Below are 6,000 nucleotides of genomic sequence, written 5' to 3'. Positions count from 1 at the left end.
CAGCAGTCCCCTCAGGCACGGCCCTGACAAGTGTTATCTCGCTCGCACTGCTGGCTAGATCTCCAGGGGCTGTCAGCTGGCCTTCACTTGCGCTCCTGCCTCGTCCCTCCTAAGTACACAGCTCTGACTCCCTGCGGCCGTGTGTTGGGGGTGTTTCCCCCACGGCGCAGTGCTGAAGCTGGGGAGGGATGACTGCGCAGGAGCCCAGCGGAAGCAAAGTGAACGGTCAACCAGAGGACTTCGGGAGAATTGTCACCTCGAGCCCTTTCAATACTTGTGCCATCGGAGCTGCTTCTGGGAAGAATGCATTGCTCCCTGGTGGGCACTCCCTGGACTTGCTGCCTGGACACATTAGTGATTCCTAGTCATTGCTCACATAAATGAAGCTGACAGAGAGCTACATGCAGCCGACCAACCATTCTTTCCTCCAACCATCTTGTACTTGAGAGAATCACTCATTCATTCCATTGTCTTGTACTGAATGCCAACCGCACCCAGTGCTGGGCTACACGCTGTGCATTGTGTGAGTTTCGTATAGGTTTCATATAGGTTTGGTATACAAGTTTGAATTACAAGCATCTTGTAAAAAGAGGCAAGGGATTTGTAGGAACTCTATTTTCCTGCTGCTTCGTCAGAGGGCTGTCTTTTGGGCAAATGAGGGCAGCGGTGCAGGTTGCACCTGCCATGGATGCGTCACAGAGGACGTGAGCTATGAAACCCAGCCCGTGCTATACTTGCCCCATGGCGCACCCTGGTACATGCCAACATCCATCCAGTAGAAGCAGCATTCTTTTTAATTTTCACAAAGATGCTATTACTCCAGAGAGCATGTGATAGAATGAACACAGTGCAAAGTTAGTGGGAGAATTTACGTGGTAGATTTAAGGCATTCACTGTAAAAATCTTTCTGCTTTGCTCTGTGTTTTAAAACTGTCATAATACAACGCCGGAGAATGCCATTCTCCATGCATTCATGCGCGGACCAGAGAGGTGCTGTTATGAGTTGACTTGTGCTCTGCCCCCCTCCCCAAGTTTATACATTCAAGTTCTAGCCCTCGGTACCTTAGAACATGACCTCATTTGGAGACAGGGGCTTCCCAGAGGTAATCAACTTAATGTGCGGTCAGTAGGGCGGACCTTAATCCAACAGGACGGACGTCCTCACAAGAAGGGGAAGTCCGGACACAGAGCCCTGAGCAGAGGGGGAAGGAGATCGGAAGACGCAGTGAGAACTCACTGTGAGCACGAAGAAGAGCGAGAGGCCAGGCCCGCAGCAGACCCTTCCCCCACGGCTCTGAGAAGGAGACAACCTTGCCCACCCCTCAGTCACCTCCCAAACCGCGGGAAAACGGGTTTCGGGTGTTTAAGGCGCTCAGTCTGTGGTGGCATTAGTCGTGGCAGCCCTAGCAAATGAATAGAGATGCCTTGTCCTCATCTGCACAGAGGGGGCGCCCTGGCCAGCAGGGGCCTGACCACCTCCCTGACCTCCCAGGGCGGGCACAAAAGCAAGGAGAGTGTTGGGCAGTGTTTTAGTAGAGGGCCTTCCCACCGCAGGGTCTGGGGAGCCGGGAACCGCCCACGGCTGATGTCCGCCGCGGGAGGACGCGAGAGGAAGTCATCGCCCACTGGGGTACAGACCGGCTAATGTCCAGTAATGAGGGGTAGGCAGAGAGCGTCTGCCACTGTCGCCTTCTGACATCCAATGTTAGTCCACAAACAAAGACACAAGGAACAGTGGTGTAAACGCCCCCAGGAACACTGGCGTGGAACAGAGCGGTCGGAGTCCGGGTTCCGATCCTGGCACTGACCGTTCACCAGCGGCACCTTCTCAGGTAAGCCACCAAACTCAGCGAACTCATCCACAAAGCCTCGGGTTGATGCGAGGATTCAATGAGGCACTACAAGCAAAGCTCTAAGTGCATAGTAGGTGCTCAGGAAATGAGGGGGAAATCCAGAGACAGGATTGAGATAAGCCTCACGAGGACTTATGCACAGGCTCAAAGGCTTATTTGTTCAATAAACAAATGCCTGCAGGTGCAGGTCCGCAGGACTGTGATGTCAAAGTCAACCCTCGGCTGAGAGCAGGTATTTTTCCCCGTCAGACCCTGCAGGACTTGGCTAGGATTTCTTGTCAATCCTCAGGAAACGTGCAGTGGCTTAGAAAGAATTCTTGCTCGTGCAGTGGCTTAGAAAGAATTCTTGCTCGTGAGGCAAAAGAAGAGATTCTAATTCTCACTTTGCCTCGGGCTGTACCTCGGGCTGTAACCCCTGCTAAGTCAGTCCCTGTTACCTCTCTGAACCTCTATTCTCTCATCTATCCAAAGGGAGTGTTGGCCTAAAGCAAAAACAGCGAAAACAGGGCCAGGTGCAACTCCTGCTCTCACATCTGCAGACAGACATCACCAATCAATCCCGGCCCGATTCCATCTTCACCGCAGACGCAGCCTCAGAACCCTGCTCACGACCGTACTCCAAGAGCTGCCATGGGAGACCCAAGGCAGCAGCTTAGACAGGAACCACCCCCTGCTCTCCCTCGGATGACCTCTACAATGCCTCCCAGTTCCTATGTCCCCTGAGCCTGGCGCCTTCCTTAGCCGGATATGACTTCATTTTTTCATCTTTCAAGACTTTCACATGCTGGTTGTTTGGGGCGGTCCGCTGCCTGGGGCCTCACATCTGGGGCCTCACATCTGGGGCTGTCCTACTGCCCCAGATGTTCTTCGTCCACGCCGGCTGTCTAACACCCTCTCCAGGGGCCGGGAGTTCGGTAGCTCCGTTATTTTAGGTAACCAGGCCCTCTCTGGCAGCCCAAGACAGCCATAAGGCACCCTCCCACAGAAAGATGGGAGTCTCAAATGCCTTCCCAACTCGGTCTTCCAGGCAGCCACTACCAGTTACTTAAAATGGATGTGTCTGATTAAATGGCCATTGGCCACTTCATCCCCAGAAATCATGTTAAACCAAGAAAAACTAGCTCTGTGTACGTGTGTGTGTGTGTGTGTGTGTGTGTATAGACATCAGCTTCAAAACAGTGGCACGTGAGTAGTTTTCTCTGTGATACTCAAGACTCAACCTTCAAGCCACCCTTCCACCCCTCCATGCACCTCTGCAGCAACCTCGGAGCCTACCTATTCTCTAGACGTTACCTGTTACCGTAGAACGTACATACGGGTATCTCAGCTTTTCACGCCAAGTCTGCCTCAGTCTGTCTCTACAAGCTGTTAGCTTTCAAACACATTCATCTTTCCTGGGCTCATCTGCAAAATAGGACCGATCCCTCCTCACAGGGGCCTTGTAGCACCCAGTACACATGCCATCACCTAGAAGACATTCAACAAATAAAACTGGTGCTATTCTTGCACGTTTTGTTGTCATTATTAGTACCATTTCTATACTGACCTGTCAGCCCTCGGACTTGGGCACAGAGCAATAAGATGCCGCTCATATCTTGGAGAAGCACAAAAGGAAGCAAAGCTAAATGAACGAACCGGAGGAGAGTGTGAGCACAAGGGACTCTGAGCCCACCCGGGGCACGCCTCACATCCTCTCCCCCCTCGTGCCTGCCCAAACCCCGCCCGTCCTCCAGGACACATTTCGAGTCCGGGTACCTACAGGAGCTTCCAGTGAGTATCACGCCTCCCCTCTCTCTGATGGAGGAAGCTCAACCCAACTTAATCCCATTTGATTTCTGCTTGTTCATCATGACCTTTGTCAACTCAAGGTTCTTTCAGACAATTCAAGTTTCCCCATTCCAGAGTTTCATGTACCCCACTACCCGTCCCCAAGGTATCTGAATATGGAAAGAACAGGTACCCACAGCCTCAGGTGAGACATGCCTCTTGATGGCAGCCATATGATTACTCTAAAATCCCCTCTCCTCAATGCATATTCAAGGTATATAGCAAGTGCTTCAAAAGTGGACAGACGGGAGGATGGATACATGGATAGATGGATGGACAAACAGATGGATGGATGGACAGATGGAAGGATGAGAGGATGGAAAGATGGATAGATAGATGATGGATGGATGGATGGATGGATGGGAATATGGATAGATGGATGGATGGAAGGGAGGGAGGCTCAGAGGATGGAAGGATGAGCAGATGAAAGGGTAGATGGATGGATGGATGGAGAGATGGATGGGTGGACAGATGGATGGGAAAACACATTCCTCACAGAACGTAGCATCTGTCCTTCCTCCTCAGCCTCTCGACAGCATAGTGAGGCCACTCCCCACGGCCATGCCAGCCCAGCGGTTCCTGTCCCCCCAGTTCCCCGCGCACCAGCAGACCCCGCACACCAGGCACCCGGACGGTGTAGGTGCAGTGGGCTGAGGGCTGGGACATTTGCTTGAGGAGGCTACGACCTGCCCTTCCCACGGGCTTCTGCACCTCTGACCACCAGAACCAACGGTGGATGTTGGCTACCCTCTCTGCTCCTCAGCCCAGCACAGCGGCCCGCACGGACAAGCCTTGAAGGTGCATTAGACTCCCAGTACCTGGTCTGTAAGTAAAAATCGCCTTCCCCCGGCCCCAGATCCAGTCCCCATGGCTCCCGGTTTGTACCCGAGGAGGCAGATCTCTCTGTATGGCTGTGGGCTGGGTTGGGGTAGGGAGTGGTCCGTAAGGAGAAGCATACCAGGACCTGCAGGGCTCACATGCAGGTGGCTCGTATTGCAGAAAGTCCCCTTGTTATAAAATAGGGAGCCATGAAGAATCAAATCAATGATTGGAGGCAAGCAGACATAGGTTCAAATCCGGACTCAGTCATGGGCTAGCTGTCGGCTTTAGGTGAGCCATTTTACCTCCCTGGGACTCAGATTTTTGTAGCAGTTGGTTACAACCAACTGCTTGGTTGTAACCAACTCCAATTACATGGAGTATTACTCTGAGTCCCGTCAAGGATTCAAAGGATGATGCTTTTATGAAGAGACTGTGTAGACAGTTGAGGGTAGGGTTAAAGGCAAACACAGGACGGTGTCTGGTGAGACACCCAGAGGCTAACAAAGCCAGGGGGCTCTCACCGGCCAGAGCGGAAGGGGCAGAGGCAGGGGAAACAGAAGAGCAGGAGCTGCGGAGGATGCGCTCCCTGGAAGGGCCGGAGGTGGCAGGGGAAGCAGCTTCTCCAGGGGTGCGGAGCTGAAGCAGGGAACAATGGGAACGAATACCCCGACCTCTCTCTCCTGCCGCCCAGGACCACCCGCCACCACCAAACCCAAGAAATCAGTGGGCGGGGAGCCTGGCGGTACGGCCCACAGGAGTCAGCCTCTCAGGGCACAAAACATGGCCAGAAAGGGCAGTCAGTGTATCCGGGCAGGGGCCTGGCAAAGAACAGCCCGTAGAAGACATATCACTAATAATAATAATAGAGCGTTACTATGTGCCATGAGCACACACACTATTTCACTTAATTCTGACTCGTAAAGAGTTTAGCCCTGAGCACATAAGCACTCAGAACAAAATAAGTTATATTATTGGTTTAATGCAGTTCCCCGCTGACCCAGAAGGCAAGTTCAGATTCTGGACATTTTTAAGAAAAAGGGGACCAGTGACTCCCACCCCTGTCCCTACCCCCCAGGTTTCCTTAGTAACTTGCTTAGAATCAGAGTGTGCATTTCACCAAGTCGCAGAGCCCTGTGGGCAGGGGCTCCAGAGGTGGGGAGACCGATGCCCACAGCACAGAGCAGGGCTGTTCCTGCAGAGGGTGGCCCTGCGCAAACGCCCCCTAAACCGTGTCCCTGAAACCTTCCATGTGGGAAGTCCTGCACTTTGGGCCCTGTTCTCCGCCCTCCCCACACATGTCCTCACGGAATCTTCACAACAACCTGAAGAGCGTCTAGGCACCGGGATCTCCATTTCTCCGCTGAGGCATAGGGAGTTTATATGACTTTGCTCGATTTTAACACAGCCAAGGTCCGGATTCCAACCCAGAGCCCATGCTCATGACAGCTACCCGATACTAGGTGACAATAACATAAGGATCCTGTGAGAATCAAATAGG

Source organism: Phyllostomus hastatus, unplaced genomic scaffold, assembly GCF_019186645.2.
Source record: "Phyllostomus hastatus isolate PE091 unplaced genomic scaffold, TTU_PhHast_1.1 phas_scaffold_501, whole genome shotgun sequence".
In the NCBI taxonomy this organism is placed as follows: Eukaryota; Metazoa; Chordata; class Mammalia; order Chiroptera; family Phyllostomidae; genus Phyllostomus; species Phyllostomus hastatus.
The sequence above is the reverse complement of the archived record's forward strand: the minus strand, read 5'-3'. Positions refer to the sequence as shown.